This window comes from Microtus oregoni, unplaced genomic scaffold (genome assembly GCF_018167655.1).
Source record: "Microtus oregoni isolate MIOR12 unplaced genomic scaffold, Mior012 000037F_ref0000500, whole genome shotgun sequence".
In the NCBI taxonomy this organism is placed as follows: domain Eukaryota; kingdom Metazoa; phylum Chordata; class Mammalia; order Rodentia; family Cricetidae; genus Microtus; species Microtus oregoni.
The window spans coordinates 21252729-21272501 of record NW_024543096.1 but is presented as its reverse complement, the minus strand read 5'-3'; the positions used below and the strand labels follow the sequence as shown (position 1 = coordinate 21272501).

General features: G+C 38.6%; 1 protein-coding gene across 2 annotated transcripts in view; it reads right to left on the bottom strand.

Annotated features, from left to right (window-relative positions):
• B3galt1 (beta-1,3-galactosyltransferase 1) overlaps positions 1-19773 on the bottom strand; it is a 514202-nt gene that overhangs the window by 325620 nt on the left and 168809 nt on the right. For both annotated transcript variants that reach the window (XM_041631421.1, XM_041631422.1), the window contains exon 2: positions 7492-7595. The gene's annotated coding sequence lies outside the window, so the exon portion shown is untranslated. The remainder of the gene's footprint in view (positions 1-7491; positions 7596-19773) is intronic.

Genomic DNA, 19773 nt, shown 5'->3' with positions numbered 1-19773 from the left:
TCATATAACGGCAGTAGGCTGTTTTATAATTATTTTAAATAAAGAGATCACCACCCTCCTGTTTAAATAGTAAGTACTCTTCAGAGAAATAGCATGCTATTTTGAATTTCTAAGGAGGCATGGAGTTGTAAAAGGCTGATTACAGGTTCTTTTTTGAGAGTGGATTATAGTAGAGGCAGGATGAGGAAGAAGAGGAAGGGAAGGGCCATTTCATTCACATTGAACGTGAGTTTTATTTTCTTCAGAATGCCCCTTACAACTAATCCCAAAATCCCAAATACCCCCTGCCATCTGCCACACTGACTTTCTCATTTTGTTTCCAAGAAAAATAAGGCCATTCTTTCTTATATTAAGACATGTTCCCATTTTTAATATATCTAATCTTTTACTTCTCTCAAAGCAGCTGTTTTCTGGAAGGCCTGCTGTACAGCATAGAAAGATATTTAAAAGTTAAATAAATAAATAAAATCTATGCCATAGAGAGAGCAGAAACCAAAGCTGATTTGTCCTGACATCATAAATCCCTGACTTCAATATATGCTTTAATTAACATTCTACAGAGATGTATGAAATCATTCATTCGCGACTTATTGCTATATATTAATTCTTACACACTTAAAAAATATACCACAAGATGCTTCTGAAGAGAGTTTCAAATATCGTTAACCTGTTGTGTATGAGTGTGTGTACAAAGGTGTGCGTGAATATGTGTGTGTAAACTCTGTGACTGTGTTTGCCGATGAGAGCGTGTGTCTAAACTAGAGGTTAACATTGGATCTATTTTTTTTTCTCGTTTTTGAGATGCAATGATACCACACCCACCCTTTTATGTAGGTTGTGGGGATCTGAACTCAGGTCCTAATGATTACCCAGCAAGCACTCTACTTACTGATCCATCATCCCAGCCCGATTCAACAGCAACTCGGTCTTATTACAATCATGGGTTTCCTCGGGCATTAGAAGAAAAGGAAATCCGGCCAGTTCTATACATCAGCTTTATGCATTACTAAAACACAGACTTTAGTGATGACCTGAAGAAAGTTGTGCTCTGGGCTGAACAGTTTCTGCACATGGAAGAATACTGAGGCACCAGGACTGTGTGCCTTGTGTGAAATCACAGGAGACAGGGAGGAGCAGGGATGATAGGATGTATAGGTATAGGCACCTTGAATTCCAGCATAGCGCATGCAAAATTAGTCTGTCAAACTTAGCAGCACATTGTTAGCAAAGACAGATTCATAAACGTTATTAACATATCTGTAATGTACAGTGAAATCAAGTATACTCATCATCTAAGGCATTACTATTTCTTCACTGGTCAGACTTACCACTGTGTCTCTACAGAAACCACGATTGGTTATGAACCTTGTTCTCTTAGCCAACTAAGTTTGTTCTGTAGGGAATGTAATTTCGTGACCCAAAGATTCCTGCTCCCAGCTCTACCTACAGGATTGTTTTTGGGTTGTTGCTCTTGTTGTTTGATTTTCTCATCTTTCTCCTCCCACCTTGAAGATGCATTGCACACCATGGTGCTTCCTTTTCTTTCTTCCTTTTTTTTTTAAATTTTTAAAAAATTTTTACATACTATCCCCAGTTTCCGGTCCCCTTTTTTGCATCACACCCACCTCCCCTAATCCCACCACCATCCATTCCTTAGAAGACATAGGGCCTCCCTTGGGGAGTCAACAAAGGCTGGTATACCTAGTTGAGGTGGAACCAAGCCCCTCCCACTTGTATTAAGGCTTAGCAAGTTATCCTTTCATAGGGAAGGGACTCCAAAACATCAGTTCATGCAACCAGGATAAATCCTAGTCCCATTGCCAGGGGCCACCCCCACAGATCAAGCAATGTAGCTGTCACTCACATTCAGAGGGCTTAGTTCAGTCCCATGCAGGAAGGATCCTAAGTTCTCAGTTCAGCCTCCAGGAGTTCTCACTAGTTTGGGTCAGCTCTCTCTGCTGTCTCTGCAGTTTTCTCAACCATGATCTTTCTTTCCCTTATCCTTGCTCATATGATCCTTCCTCCGTCTGTTTCCTATTCTTACCCAAGCCCTTTAACACAGATTCAAGGGAAAGCCAGGCCTGTTTGTTCCTCTCTCCCCAATGACCTTGGCCTACTCTGACTGACTTTAAGGCTATGTAGGGACCAAGGGCTACATGTTAACTCTCTCTTATTCTGTCTCTTTTTTGTCTTTTAGAGACAGAATTACTCTGACCTGAAGCAAGATTTCAAAAGAACTATATTGCAGCAGAAAAAGTCTCCATTTTAGTATTTGGAGATTAGTAAAATAGCCCTGAGATAGAATTTAAATTCATAACTTAAATTCTTGGAATATCCACTGCTGGGTTCTACACGAGGATCTGTTATTCCCCCCCCCTTTTTTTTTTGTTATTGTTGTTTTCTGAGATAGGTCTCACTCACACCACATGGGCTTGGAACTCAGTATATAGCTACCATATAGTACCAGCAGGCATTGAAATCCTGCTGCCTCAATTTTCCAAATGGTGGGCGCTACCATGTTCTCTTTTGTCCATTCCCTCTCCCTGTGAGTACCAGCTCAAAAGTCCCTTTCTTTAAAAATCTGCCCAGGCTTCCCAGTGAGAACTCTAACACCGCCATACTTAACATTTTAACCTATTGCTCATTTCCCCTTCATTTCCCTAACTCTGTTCAAATCCGTATTTATTTTTTGCATCCAATTCTCAAATTTCAACACATCACGTCCACTTTAGATTTTTCCAGGCATTATTTAATTTGCTAGCTGACTGAAATGGATGGCTTGTCGACAGAATTTGTGTCTGAAGGCTCTAGGGGTTGAAAGGCTGAAATCAGCAGGGCAGCCTTTCAGGCGCTGCCGGAACTCACTCCTGTGGCAGAAGGAATGGTATAACTCTTGCAACATTCCTGAGTATCTAGCTCCTAACTGCACAGACTGAAGTCAGGCTTCTAATGTGTGACCTCTAAAGAAGACACCAATATCTCTGTCCACAGCAGCCTGTTAGACTAGACAGCATGCTGTCGTTGCTAACTTATGAAAGCCTAGAACAGAGTCCAGCATCTAGTCGGTGACCAATAAATACACCCCAGTTAAGTCAAGTCTCTCTATGTAACCAACCACCTCTGCTTCCTTTTCACAGCCAGTAGTATAGTTCTGGTTTCTTCTCCTTTAATTAGCTAATTAGCATGCTAATTACATTTCCTGTTCATTCTCTTTAATCTGTTTCCTTTACTGTTGGCTGATTTTCTTCCTTAAAGCCGGAAATTATCTTCTTAGAAACTTTCAGTGTAAGACACTGTGCAAGGCTCTTTTCAACATAGGTACCAATGAAATCAAGAGTCTTCTACTCACATCTCAATGGACTCTGACTAGCTGCTGTAAATTTCTAGCACTTAGGGAATATTTGTTGACATCACATTTGGAGGTTCTATGAATGGTAAAAATGATTTATTGTCACTGGACAAGATAGACTATAAAAATGAAAGCACAAACAATAGTTGAACTAAAGAATGAAACTGAAGCCACAGAAGAATGCCACATGACTGATATACTCGGGAAATGCGCTCATTATCAAAATGCCCTTACCTCAATCCTCATGTTCTAGGGGAAGAGACTTATCTATACGGAAAGGTCAAGCTCATCTCTCTCTGGAATTGACTGCATGCAGGTATAAAACTATGATTTCTCTGGATCATTAATAACAGTGTTTTCACCAGTATTCTGCTTTTCCTTTATTTACTTTCCTACTTTCTTATTATGGGAAACTGTGATTTGGAGGTCTCAAGTTTCTTCTCCTCCCCAAATTCTTAGAGGTATCTCTAATCAGGGGCATCTTGTGGAATAACAGTTTAAGATGTGCATTCTTTTATACTGTGGAATATTTATTTAACGGTGCTAGGATGTGTTGCATTGTTTTATGTTGTATTGGTTTAACTCAGTGAAGCTGTGTTGCTTTGCCTGCCTAAAACACCCCCAACTGGTCTAATAATGAACTGAATAACCAATATAGAGGTAGGAGAAAGGATCAGAAGGGATGGCATGCAGAAGGAATAAATAGGAGAAGAAATCTAGGGAAGAAAGTGAAGAGTGAGAAGTGGAGGAGAGGAAGATGCCAGGGGCCACCAGCCAACTCAGACAGTCACTGAGTAAGAAGACAACTAAGATATATAAAGAAAGGTAAAAGCCCCGTGGTAAAATGTAGTTAAAGAGAAACCAGATAATTTAAGTTAGAAAAGCTGGATAGAAAGAAAATAAGCTGAGGCTGGGCATTCATAAGTAAGAATAAATCTCCATGTATTTATTTAGGAGCTGGGTGGCAAGCCTCCCAAAAGGAAAAACATCAGTTACAGGGATACCCTTGCTTTAGAAGCAGGGTTGCACTTGAAGAGAAAACTCCAGAAGGGACCTGTGCATCCACAGATGTTGTAGAGAGTTTATATTGTTGACTGGAAAATCAAAAGTATATGGGGGGGGGGGAGTTGGAGCAACTAAAATGTTTGTGTTTTTTTTTTAAATATATCCTAAAATTGTATTAATATACAAAAATGTTTTAAGCAGTGGTAGAAGCATGCATGCATACAATATGACAAGATAACTTTGCCTAGGTATACAAATATGGTGGATGAAAATAGGAACATTTTCAATGTAATTTAAACTTGTATCAATATACAAGAATCTATACCAATGTAAATTGCCTATAAATAATAGCTCACAAGTATTCACTCTATTACTCACTAACTTATAATCCCAGCCAATTTTCCCTTTCTTTCTTTTCTTTTTATTTATTTATTTATTTTTTTTTATTTTATTTTTTAAATTTATTTATTTATTAAGGATTTCTGCCTCGTCCCCACAACCGCTTCCCATTTCCCTCCCCCTTCCCCGATCAAGTCCCCCTCCCTCATCTGCTCGAAGAGCAATCAGGGTTCCCTGACCTGTGGGAAGCCCAAGGACTGCCCACCTCTATCCAGGTCTCGTAAGGTGAGCATTCAAACTGCCTAGGCTCCCACAAAGCCAGTACGTGCAGTAGGATCAAAAACCCACTGCAATTGTTCTTGAATTCTCAGTATTCCTCATTGTCCGCTATGTTCAGCTAGTCCGGATTTATCCCATGCTTTTTCAGACCTAGGCCAGCTGGCCTTGGTGAGATCCCAATAGAACATCCCCATTGTCTTAGTGTGTGGGTGCACCCCTCGTGGTCCTGAGTTCCTTGCTCGTGCTCCATCTCCTTCTGCTCCTGATTTGGACCTTGAGATTTCTGTCCGGTGCTCCCGTGTGGGTCTCTGAAAATGGAAAGACCTCCCTTGCTCTTGGATTGGGAGGATCAACATAGTAAAAATGGCAATTCTACCAAATGTTTGTGTTTTAAAGCCCTGTTTTTCTCAACACTCTCATGAAGAGGTTGCTCAGGTTAAAATTGTAACAACTGAATAGATAGAAACTGATGTGAATTAGTTTCATACCATCATAAAAGGATAAAAATTATAAACTGAATCATTGAAACTTTGGGGCTATCTATAGGAAACACAGATGTTTCTACTTAGATGCTTCCCATCCAAGTACTAACTACGTTCAGTCCTCCTTATCTTCCAGTTTAGGTGACGGGATGTATTCTGAGCAGTATGGCCTTGTATGTAATGATATTCATGGCAAAAACCTAGATTGTGGGGCATAAAAAATGATTTGCTTTAACTAAGATCCACAGAACATGTATATTTTGGTTATGAACAAAAATGACTTGATTTGATGTACTATATATATATATATATATATATATATATTTCACTCACAATAATTTATTTGAAGAGTTCTTGCCCACTGTCACACTGTGATGCCAAGCACATGTCCTACAAAACAGCATTACAGTGGTTAATAAGGCCCAAGAAAGAGTTCAAATTCTTAATATCATTCCATAATAGAATACAGGAAGATGCTACCTAGTGTTTGGTTTTAATAGATTTTAATAAAATTATTGTATAAGCAGCTCTATTCATATGTAGACAATAGAAAAGCACAGAGTGTCCACTACAATGGTGAGACACAATGCATTGGCAACAGAAATGTCTGTAAGGACTGGGAACAGCAGGAACTTGCTCACATATTGTGAAAAATGTAAAATATGACAGCTGCAGTGTACTAAAGTTTGGTGATTTCTTACAAAATCATATTCTATTAATATTTGATTTAGTCAACATAATCCTTGGGTACACATCTGAATGAGTTGAAAACAGGTTGCTATGTAAGTTTGAAAATGACGGTCTTTAGGATTTTTTTAAACACCTCCCAAACTTAGAAGCAATTTGAACAGATGAATGAATAAACTATGATGTATAAAGAAATCAGCTACAACCATGTGCGTGCGCGCACACACACACACGCACCCTTGCTAAATGAAAAAGTTGATATGAAACATCTATGCATGCTATGATCCAAATTACATCACATTCTGGAAGAGGCAAAATTATGCAGTCAAAGAATAACTTGCCAGAATATCAGCAAAGAAAGGGTGGGCTATATAATCGAGCAGGAAACTTTAAAGCATCTACGTAATAGCAATGAAAATAGGTCATTACACAGTTCTCAACACCCAAAGAATAGACAGAGTAGCAGGGAGCCATAGTTGAATGACGGACTTAGGAGTGTATCAATATTGAGTCATCAATTATAACAAATTATTACACAAATACAGGGTATAACAGTGGAGGTTGTATGTGTTGGGAAAGATTCTACAAAGAAATTCTCTGGATTTTCAAATGAACTTTCCTGCAAACATGAAACTATCTTAAGTAAAATATAGCCTGTGTAAAGAAGGATACAAAACAAAACAAAAAATCGCTGAATCTGGAAAAGCAAACAGAATCAAGCTAAGGTAAAGATATTGTTAAGATAAAACAACAAGAAGGTCTAACTTGGGATGAGGACATTTTCTGCTATCTTTCACGATAATACCACTGGGTATGGCAGTGGACAGCTTTCATTACTAAAGTATAAGATGTAGAAGCAGAGGAAGATCAGTGGTTAGGTCTCATGCATCTGCAGTTTTCATACTATAGAATTCAATCAGGGTTTGCACTAGGTCCCAATGTCAAACCATTTATGATTTATTGGAATAACTACAAAGGTAACAAGCTGAAGACTCTCCTACAATAAATTAAATGTCAAAGTGAGCCTGGAAAGAATACAATGACGACAGACTGTGGAGCATCTTCTATATCATCACAACCCTTCCTACTGGTGACTCAAGTAGGACGGAGCCAGCTCATGATGCAATGATGCCTGCTTCACCACGTCACCCTAGTTCAAATGTGAAGATAGCATCTGCTACGGAATGACCTTGGAACCTACTTCACAGGAAGGATAAGAACCAGGAAAAGAGGACACATGAAAAGCAAATTCAAGACATCCTGAGGTTCCCCACGATGCTATCCATCTTTATACTACAGTTTCACTCATTCGTGGAGAACGCAAAACTAAAGACAGGAATCAGCTGTTACCTATGATGAAGGTTTCTGCATTCTTCTGAGAGCAGAGACTCTTTGTTCACACAACCCTTCCTCCACTCCGGGACTCAGCAGTCCCTGAAGTTGCTCTAGTAGATCTACAAGGAAGGAAAACAAAGAGGGAGCATTAGCACTCTGATGGATGGTGTTCTGATTATCTTTCTGCCATTGAACGAATGTCCCACATATTTTAATCAATCCGCTGCACCAAAATTTGTGTCTGGAAAACATTTACAAAATCCTTCTTTCTTTATGTCATCTCTGACTGAACAGTCCACCTTGAGGGGTTGTTGCCTTCATTTGGTACATACTCATTTGAACTATTTTCAACAATTACTTACTTATTTTTCTAGCTCACTAATAATACCAAGTGTTTCTGGAGAATAAGTAGAGGACTGGCAGGCTTGCAAAAGTATTTGTCTGTGGCTTTCCTGAAACTGATTTGTCGTTTGACTCATCTATGAGGTGAACTAGCACATTTTGGTGCCAAAAATATAATTTGTTTTTCTAATCTAAAAATCTCTAGTGGACTCCTAAGCGCCCCATCAAGCCTGCAATATTGCTGGCCTGAGTGTGTGAGCTACTGTTCCTCCAGCCGCATGCTCTGTAAGATAGTCTTCCATATCAACACAAGTTCCATGTGTCCCTTTCTGGAGCTAGCAAAAACTAAGCTGGCTTTGGCCGTCACTCATAGACAGTTCTAATTCAATTCGATGAATCCATTTATCCACAAGCTATTCTTGGAAAGCCTCTTACACTGCCTGCAAACTGACAACACTGCTTTGTGACATTCCTTAGGAATTCTAGCCAAACCACCCTTTACAGCCTTCCATATTCATGCCATGAAAAAAATGTGTTTTAGGAAAGACTTGCAGCGGAACATCTAATTTTGTAGCTCCAAAATCTTACAGACTGTTATGCTTGCATCGCCACCCACAGTGTTGTGTGGATGCAAAGGGGCGCCAAAGGTGTAGCTATGAAGAAACATGGGGATACTCGGATACCCAGGCTGTTTCCCAATCTCAAAACATGCCTCCTAATCTGCTTGTTTGATTAAATGATTTGTTTGTGAAACTTTCTAGGGCAAAGATAGGAGTTTTGTGGTTCTGCTAAGAATCATTATGTATGCTTTTGGGACTCACCAGCAAATCTGTGGAGACACAGAAAAGCAAACCCAAAAACCCGAGGTGAGTTTAGAGAATCAAGTGTCTGTAATGCTACAGGTTTTCATGACTGATCCCATAATTTTTAACATGGGTCATAAATTTCTTGTCCCACCATAATCAAAATAATCATCTACAATGTCGATAAATATAAAAACCTTTAAGTTGAATGGAATAATCCAGGCACTTTGTTTTGAAGACCACCTACTCTTTGGTTATATTTATGAACTTCTAGGAAAGGTAAAAATAATCTCTAATAACATACAGAACCATGGCTACACATGATTAACAGAGGCACATCAAAAGGAAATATTTTAACAACAGCCCAATTCAGTATTTTAATCAGGATACCGATCACACAGACTCATCAGTGGACTAGACCTTTAAAGCTGAACATCTTATTGTAATAAATGTATCTCTTGATTAAAAACCAATGAGCACCACAGATGTTTCTTAACATTTTGAAAGACTATGAGTGTGGGCTCCTCTAAGAAGGAATATACACTCTGCTCTTGGTCAGTGAAATGAGTTCTTCATTGCTTCATTTGTTTTTCCTCCTAAGAGATATTTATGAAAGAAACACACAACACACAATGTGACGCTGGTAGTGCGCTCTAAGTGGTTAACAGGAGAAGCAGCCTAGACTAAAAAGCTTAATTCATTGCGGAAAAATAGACAATTGAAATATGAAAACCAGGATAAAACGAGTTATGGCCATAAATTAGATAAGATACATGATTAGCTAAGGTCTGTACTAAACCAGAGCAATTTACTTTCTACCAAACCACAAGATAACCTGTGAAGACACTGATGTCCAGCAAGTCACCTGATGGAGTGCTGGGTGGTGGTGGCGCACACCTTTAATCCCAGCACTTGGGAGGCAGAGGCAGGCAGATCTCTGTGAGTCGAGGCCAGCCTGGTCTACAAGAGTTAGTTCCAGGACAGGCTCCAAAGACTACAGAGAAACCCTGTCTCAAAAAAAAAAAAAATCGAAAAATAAAAAGCTAATGGAGTACTCAGACCAGTGAAAAACACAGCATTTTTCTATTGAACGAAGCCAGCACATTCCCAATTGAAGAAATCAAAACAGCACTGTTTTTAAAGCCAAACTTGGCTTAGCCATTGAAGACCATTTTTGTTGTTGTTATTTTTCCAGAAATAATTTAAGTCTTTTAGACCTTTGGGCAGCTTCTATACAGCTGTCCAGGAGGATAAAATGGTGTTAAGGGAAATTTTTCCCACGAGCAAAGGCCAGCTGGGAAGACAGGTGTATCTGCTTCTGGTAATGTTGCTGCCAGTGAGGGATGTGCACACACTCTCAACGAACAGCAGCAAGCATACACTCGACGCATGTAAGCTGGGACTGGCAGCAACTGGCATATGAAATACACTGACAAACAGACTAATCTAATGTCACACCCTTTCAGGTAAACAAGTCTCTCCCATCACCATCCACGCCAACACTTTCAAATAAAGCCTCTTTGTGAGCAATACCGTTCGTAAAGCAAGTGAAAAATTTCCATGCCCGGCCTAGGATTGCAAATCCTCAGTCCCTTTTGGGTTTTTAACCAATTTACTTAAAATTCTTGCTAAGAGGGAAGTGTCATTATAAGATTAAAGAGATGAAAGAATGTAATTATGCCAAAATTAAGTATGAACCACGTAATTAAGTTACTAAACCTCCAATCCTGGGGGAAGTTTTCTTACACTTTAATATCTAATGGGAAAAAAACAACAGAATGTTTTAAAGAATGAGTGAAGAAAGAGAAAGCTAATAAAAAGTCTAGTTTAAAAATTATCTTTTGGTAAGGATTTACCTTTGAACATTAAACAGTCTATATAAAGTCAACTCTTAACATTGCCTTGTTGCTGGTCTCTATTTGTTTTCCCAAGCTCTGGTCAGAGAACACAGGTTTTGTCCAATATTATTTTGGCAGGATAGGAATCGCCATGTGGAAGGGCTGGAGAGATGGCTCAGAGGTTAAGAGCATTTGCTGCTTTTGTAGATGACAACAGTTCAATTCCCATCACCTGCATACTACCTCACAGAGCCTGAAGTTGTGGTCTCCAGGAGATCTGTTGCCCTCTTTCGGTTTCTACAAACAATGGCGGCCCACAGTGAGCACACATGTGAGCTTTTGTGCACAAATATTTGCACATACAAACATACAAATAAAGAAAAACAAATCTTTAAAAAATGTTAAAATGGCCACTTGAATTCAAACTTCCTGGGATTCTAGACAACTCTGCAATGTAACAGTCAGTGCAGAGCCTGGGAACACTGGCTTTACAATGTAGAAATGGATTTCATCGGTTTCATAAGAACACAGAGGTCATAGGTTCTAAGAGAGCTGCACATTCTTTTTAACTGTATTAAAACTATATGAAAGACTTTGGAATGTACCAAAACAACATCAGGATTCGTCATTGAAAAACTAGGCAGTATCTAATCCACTTAATATTATATTCTATGAAGGACTGATTGAGGTCTACTTTATTTTCTGTAAATTGTACATAACAGTTGTAAACAAAGTGAAATTTGAGTGGGAGAGAAGGTTCAGCCATGCTTACAATCAAAGCCAACTTACCCAAAGAAATGTAAGATCCTTCTTCCAGAAGGCCAATTTGTTTTCCTGCCCTCTCCAACACCAGGTGGTAAATTGATTTTACATCCACTTTTAGACTCATTCCAACACCTTTGTTTCTTTTTCCGTTGATGATTTAAAAGTCATAGATTATTTCTTGATATGACATTAATTGGAATATAATTATGTCTTCCTAATAACTTAGTAATTTTTAATTTTTGAACACATATTCTACAATCTTGAATTTGTCCCTTCTCTGGGCCTCTTTGGTGATTATTCTTCCTGTTGTCCTGTTTGACAGAGGTGAACCTGCTGCAGTTTTTGTTTGTTTCTCCTCGAAAGTTTCAGAGTAGGCGGAAGTTGTGTCCTCACTCAAAGCTGTTAACTATTTGCTTAGGTTTCAGACCTCTCAATCCCCAGTCAGTTTCAACTCCAAAGAAGGTTCTGAGTACAAGGCCACTCTTGTCTGCCTTCTCTTACTATTTTCTGTTCAGACTCGCCACAGTCATTTAACTGTACACTACTGCGTGAGCTTAACATTTCTATTTATAATCATGTTGAATGTAAGGAATAGGAATAGAGAAAGAAATGCCAAGGATGAAGCCATGAGAGGCTATGCTAAACAGAAGAAGGGCAACAATGCAGCACACTGAATAGTTTTATTATAGCAAAAGGTATGAACACAAGGCCTTTATACTTGACTTTATGTTTAGATATTTTAAAATAATGTTGTAATAGAAATCATTTAACACAGGTGTTTAGTGGGAAAAAAGTGTGTATATTTTTTTAAATCCTTAAAGACTGCCTTTTAAATCGTTAAAAACGAGGTTGAGAAACACTGGTAAAATAGAATACTAACAGTCTGCGTTTATGAAAATAAAGTCTCTAGAATATTATGCTATGCTATTCTAAAACAATGAAGTCACTTGACCTGCACTGTCATTGTTAATTTTTATTGTTATTGATATTATTATTGTTATTATTAAGGTAGGGTCCTTGTAAATAGCTCAGACCTGTCTTGAATTCACTACATATCCCAACTATCATTGAATTGGCTATAACTCTCCTACTTCAGGCTCCAGAATGCTGACATTAAAACTTCTGCCACCAATATCAGTTCATTATTATTTTTAATTCATACTATCTTCCCATAGATCATATAAGACTGAAGAAGGTTTCGAATAGATGTCATTATACTGAAAACCCAGCCCTAATGGAGCTTTGTAAGCTTTCCCGTGCAGCAGTAACATGTCATTTATCTATTCAGGCTTCCATATATTATTCATTTGAACTGGGTAACAGAGTCAGGCTTCAAGCTTATTTCATTAAAAAAGGACCGCAGGGGCAGATGGATTTATGCTGCATCCTACTCTCTGAAAACAAAAACAAGCAAACTGTAACAACAGACACTTATCTCTTGGGAAAACAGCTCTTAGGTTGGAAGTGTTAGCTAAAAATACTGGTTTTTCTGCATATGCACTATCCACTTAAAAGAGTTGGTTGTGGATTTGCATCTTAAAACTGTGTTGAGAGTATTCGGTAGGGTATGTGTGCCATAGAGGCCTTACTTTAGTGCTGGAGAAAGAAATACTAAGCACATGGCTAAGCTGTACCAGAAAACGAGAGAAGATGGTTCCAGGTCTGATCAACAATGCTTAGGAGGTTCTCTTCTGGGAGATGATCTTTCTCAGACCAGAAAAGAATTCTCAGAATTTATTCTAAGCATTTAATGGAGTAGCAATGTATCCACTCTTGCTTTTCACCTAACATGAGTGCTTGCTGGCAATGTTAGCGGGCACATGTGCAAGAATCAGAGACACTCTGACCAACCTGATTCAGAGAAGGCTTTGAAAAATTTTGAGAAATTTATCTCATTGATACTGTGCGCAGCTTTTTGATAGGAGAAACATTCCGCTCTTCATTTGGCTTTAACCAGGGAATATTATTTAAGCTAGAGCACAAACACACATGAATATCACATTTAATATTTTGCTTTTATTTTAGTATATGGAAACAAACAAACATTTAAGAGGGCACTATTCTTTCACTCCACTGTCGATATTTGTTATTCAGTGGAGTACTTCTATGTGAAAACAAGGCTTCTGTTTTCAATTTCTTTTTCTTCAAGTTTTCTACCATATTTAAGTAACAATGTTAAATTCCACTATGCCTCGAGGTAAGGTTGATTGAGAAAAACGAAAGAACCAGATTTTCGGCTTTGAGCAATTAATTTGACCTTTGCAAACCAACACTGCAGACCACAGTCTTTACAACCATGGTGTGAATTGAAAGTACCTCCAGGTACAGAGAAAAACATTCCCAAGGAACCAAATTTCAGAGCCCCGGAAACAAGGGTTTAGTCAACAAAGAAAGTGGAAAAAAATTAGAGTGTATAGTAGTTTCCCTGAAGAACAGAGAGAAGAGAACTAGAACGAGGTGACCGGAAGCCAAAGAGAGTGGCCTTGTACTCAGAGTCTTCTTTGGAGTTGAAACTGACTGGGGATTAAGAGGTCTGAAACCTACGCAAATAGTTAACAGCTTTGAGTGAGGACACAACTTCCGCCTACTCCGAAACATTTAAGGAGAAACAAACAAAAATGCAACAAATATAAAACAAAAAAATTATATGGTTCACCTCTGTCAAACAGGACAACAGGTAGAATAATCACCAAAGAGACCTAGAGAAGGACAAAGAAGCTCTCCTTCTAGCCAAGAGTTCTGTGTCCCTTACAGGTTACAGGGAACAGCGTTTCCTATGACCACAGCTGGGGAACAACTGGGAGCTATGTGTAGAGGGTCAGCAAAATCCAGTTGGAAATGAGCTGATTACAAAGACGAACAAAGCCACAGGCTGGCCAATCCCAGTCAAGGGGGCAGTATCTCCCTAAAACTACAGGGTTTGCAGAAGAAAAGGAAAGCGAGCTTGCCAGGACCTGAATCTATCTTCTTCTGAAACCTCAATTGTCATCATGTATTGTCTCGAACAAATGCTAACACATATGGAATCTATATGCTCCATGAAAAATAGATAATTTCATATTTAAATAAATAGCAAAAAAACAGAAGAGACTACACTGTAGCTACATCCATGAATATTTCTGAATAAGTAACTAAAGAAAAAAATTAGTGGCTTGGTTATATTATATGAATAATAATAGCTAATAAAAGCTAATACTATTGAATACTTTCATGTAGTAAGCTTCCCCCCTTTCCCTATTTTAACTATATTACCTATTTTACTTATCGACACTACAGGAATATAATCCTAAATCTATTAAACAGACTATCCAAGGTATACACATTTTACAATACTGAGAGGGTGAACATGAGTTCAGAAAATTGTGTTTGAAGGTGGAAGAAGTTCTGGGGTGTTTAGGTCGACACCGTCACTTGTTTGTGTCTGTCACCTTTAATCTCCTCTCTTACCCTCATACAGGAGTAGGCCCGGAGGGAAACTGAGACAACACGTCTCATTCCCTCTTCAACAGCCGGTGGAACAGACTCATTCAATGAGCTGGAGCTAACCAGTATTTCATTGTTTAGTGGGGAAAGAAATTTCCTTCATGTTCTCCTTGTTTACATTTAGGATTTCTTTCTTGATTTCCGTACTCACTTTAGTAATAACTAACTAAAATGTGAAGAACACTTGTGTTTCAGGAATATGAAAGACTGAAAATCCAAGACCAGCAGTCATGTAGACTTTATAATTGGTGAACCAAACCCCTTTGTATGAAAATACTATCATAAACTTCTTACACTACACTGTACTGATATTTCATTTGTATTTTAATAAACAAAGCTTGCCTGAAGATCAGAGAGTAAAACAGCTGCACTGGTCAGCCTTACAGACCAGGCAGTGGTGACACACACCTTTAATCCCAGTAGGCACAGCAGTTTGCTGTAAGAACTGGGCAGTAGGGGTGCACACCTTTAATTCCAACCCTAGAGAGGAATATAAGATGGGAGGAGACAGCTCTCACACAGTCTCATTGTGAGATTCCTGGAAGCAGGATCATCATTTAAGACTGAGGTAGAGGTAAGAGCCAGTGGTTGGCTGTCTTGCTTTTCTGTCCTTCAGGTTGAACCCCAAAATCTGCCTGTGGGCTTTTATTAATTGTGCTACACTGCACATTTAAAACAAAAAAAAGAAAGAAAAGAAAAGAAAACTTGCTGAATGTGTTCGTCTTGAAGAAAAGGTTTAGGAGAACAATATTGCTTTACCTATTGTGCAGGATAGAATAATTTTTCTGCCAACCCAATATACTCTATGGTTATCTCAGAAGAGGAGTATCATCTAAGGAAATGCTCCCTAATATTTGTCTGCAGGCAATTCTGTGGGACATTTTCTTGAATAACGGTTGTTGAGGGTCGCTCCAGGCCTGGGTGCAATGCCACCCCCGGGCAGAGTGTCCTGACTGATATAAGCAAGCAGGTTTAGCTAGCCATGGAGAGCAAGCTAGTCTGCAGCATTCCTCTGGGAACTCTGCTTTTATTCTGCCTCGGGTTTCTTGACTTCTTGACTTGGCTTCCCCTGATGATGGAGTGTAACGGTAAACAAGCCTTGCCAAACAAACAGTTTCCTACCCAAATTGCTTCTGTTCATGGTTTTATCACAGCAACAGAAAGCAAATTAAGATGCCCATCCTCCGGGTATCTCCTGGAAAAGCAGGTTTTCACTGTTCAGGTGATCTGCTTTGTATATAATCCATACAATCTATTTTCTTGTTGTGTGTAAACTTGCGCAGTACCCGAGTTTAATAAAATATCAACCCTGTTTAAAACCAGAGAGATATTTGTTAAAGGTAACTCACATTGTTAGTTGTCGACAGTGTGTTTCCTTGTGTTCTATTAGACCCTTGGAATGACATGGTTGGACAAACTGATGGACTCAGACCTGATGAGTCAATGGAATGTGTTGGAGGAGAAACAGTATCTTTAAAATGTCAAATGGTTGCCTCAAATGCCCATTCTTTAAAACTATTAGATGCCATGCCACATTGACAAATGGGTCTAATAGTTTCTGTGCTGCAGTCATCACAGCAGAATTGGTAATGCATTCTTATTCTGTTAGACAGGCACTTCTGGTGACATTATGTGCACATAAAATGGTCTGGTAACTTACGGCTGATATAAAACTAAAGCCATATATCCCAAACTTAGGGGAAATGTTTCTTTCCAACTCACTTTCACATTCTTATGGCTTCTTGCCGCATCACCCTCCCTCATCTTTCATCTGGCCTAAACATTCCACTCTTTTGTTTCTTAAACTTACAATTGAGGCATTGTTAGAGACCCAGGAGCAACCGTTCTGTGTGTGAGTCACTGCGGATTTGGAGCGAAATCCGCACATGCAGGTTCAGGATGGACGCACAGGGTGGAATCTGAGTATGTGCCATGTTATCCAGAGCCACCACTTCCTCGTGCATTTCTAGCTGGACTTGCCATTCTGACTTTGTTTGGTTTGGTTCTAGCGAACAGCACAATTTACTTCTCCCATTTCAACAGTCTGGAAATCCGAGATGAATTCACGCCAGATTTAGTGTTTCGTGAGGGTTTCTGACGTCCAGTCAGCGTGTCCTTGCTGTGCCATCACAGGACCACTGTGTCCTTTAAGTCACTTTCAATTTATATCCTCCTTATCCTTTGTCCAAAGGTTAAACTGTCAAGCTCCTTCCTAAGGAGAAGGATTTAAGTCATTCCAACATTCAAAAGCACAAATACTTCTAAGTGGGAGGAATTAAAGAAAAAAAACTTGCCAAAGCTTTAGCTGTTACCCCTTACTTTGCTGGAATCTTTGATGACTTTTAAAGCTTGAATAATTAATGAAAACACTGATATGATCAGTCTGAAATCAACTGGTCAGTTTTTTCATCCTCTGAAGATGTAATTATTTACAGAACTACGGTAGTTCTTTAAAAGACACATTTGAAGTTCAAACGAAAGTGGTGATTGCCTTTCTTTCTCTTGGAGTGAACACCCCCGCCGCCTTCCTGTTTTCTTTGCTTTCCTTAATATTCTTGTTTTTAATGATGGTTTGTACATGATAAAATGGGTTGCTTAATTTTGTTCAAAAATGTAAGGCACCCATAATCTCAGTAAGAGATGTATAGGACAGAGGTTTCAAATTTTACTTATAAAGGGATATTACACTTTTCAAAAGTGAATGACAAAGCCATGCAGAGTATTTTATTAATTAATTCTCTCTAAATGGAAAAACCCCGAAGAAGCTTATAAGGAATAGTCAGGATTTTTCAGAAACAAAAAATTCATAAATACTTTTAGTTACAAGTCCCCAGACTGAGCGGTCACTTAAGGCCACAAACTAGTGGAAACAATAGGAGATTTTTCTGAACTCCAATTAAATCCTCACAACAATGCTCAGTATTTTTAGTTGACTGAATTTAGCTTCAGCTACTGGAAATAAATGTGGAGAGCTGCCTCCTTGGATGTCATGCAGTGTCAAAAGGGCTCAGAGCAACTGTACAAATGTTGTTCTAGGCCCTCTTCATCAACAGCTAATGTGGGTTCAAGTTCATCTCCTCCTATCTGTTTAAATCTTAAGGCCCAAGACTACAGAATGTGACCCAAGAAGATCAGTGTTGATATGATTAGTTAAGAAATATTCATACTGGAAGTGGTTAGGTCTCCAACCCACTATCATGGCATTTTTCTGCAAACGGGCAATGTGGACTATACTTATAGTTGAGAGGAACACCAAACAGGAGTTAATGAAAGCGACAAAATAGGACACAACAGTTGCCAATGAATATCAAAGATTTGCAGGGGACTAGGACAGGGAAGGGATTACCACAGACTCTTGTTTATATTTCATAGAAGGAAGCACTTAGGGTCTTACATGTCTTCAATTCTTAGTGCCCAGAATGTTGAGACAGAACATTTCCATCATTTGATATCCTATGATTTTAGCATTTTATTTTCTCATCTCTAGCACAATAGTCTCACTGGTTTACAGGCGTTCATAGAACCTGATTTAATATTTACAGCACACAGCAGGTATATTAAGTGGTTATAATGATGTGATAAAAAATTTAATCATGTGGTCATTATAACTGAAATGTGAGCTCAACTGTTTTTTAGACTCATTTAGAACCACCTTGATGTACTATCTCGGGGAACAAACTACACTTTGAATCATTTTCATTTTACAACCTGTGTGAAAGTCACATCAGATTTTAGTAGTTTGTTAAATGGTGACAATGAGAATCTACATTGTGACTTCAAGAGCTGACTAAGTACTGTTGACAGCTTTCCTAACTTGTGCCACAGATTTTAAGACAGAGAAAAGTGAAGAAGCAGAAACATGATTTATTGGGTCTGAAATTTATGGAACATTAGGATTCCTATATTTTAAAGTAGAAAGACGATGCTGTAAGTCAAATATCAAGACTAATATAGAATGAGGCACTGTAAGTAATAGGTCCAGAAACTAAAGCTCTACTTGCTACCCCCTAACTGTAGGCCTGGTATAAAAATGATAATAAAGTTCAGATATAAAACAACTAGTCTCACAGAGTTGGAGATGTTTATGATAATGCCATTTTGCTAGGTTGTGAAACAAATTAAGGTAAATGAAAAGAGAGGGGAAATTACTAAAATGTATTAGGAATGTCCTAGATGGTTCAATCCAGCTTTTCTCATGTCAGCAATCTTTTTCTCTCTATAAATAAACATTGTCAATGAGAAGTCAAATCACTTAGGCAGCCAAACTGCCAATTATAAACATGTCAAAAGGCATTGGAATTTTGAATTCATTGGTTCACTAGAAGCTTTCCATCTTCCAGTGGGCTAATGCATGGGTTCTGACACCTGCATTTCAAAGACTGATCCTATTACAATTGGCAATGGTCAATATCAAGCTTCTAAGAAAAAAAAATCTAGTTAGGTCCCTATCCTGATTTGATGCCTCTGATACTCTGGTTTCATATTTTCTCTTCCAAGGAAGGGTGCAGTTGACTTTCTCTGTCCTGTATAGTTCGGTGCCAGGACATAAACTCAGGAGTTGAGGATATTTATATTACTCAACATTAATTCACGATAGTGAAGTTCCTGAAGCCATAAATGTGACACATACATTTGAAAAGCCATAGTTTTTAAGTATCTATCCTCTCAATTTTATTTGCTCAAATCTTCATCCTAAATTGTCCCTAGTAAGCTCTCCCAGGTCAAGGTTGTAGTCCATTTCTTAGTGCCACTTACATTCCTAAGAAGGAACTGATCAGCTAATGGCCCACTGTGTCTGAGAAGCGGTGGCAGGAAGGAAACAAAGGTGACCACCTCTGGCTATGCAGAGAGACTCTATGGTGTTAAGAAGCATCCATGTCTTTAAAACACATGTACAATTAGAAAGCCCAGGAAAGCCTACCTAATGAGGCATCACTGACAACTCTCTCACCATTAATTGATTATCCCATGTTATAACAAGTTTTTAATATTATTCTCATAGTAATATATAAACTTACTATATTCTAATCTATCTCCCTTAGAATGTTTGACCTCTGCTATGCAAC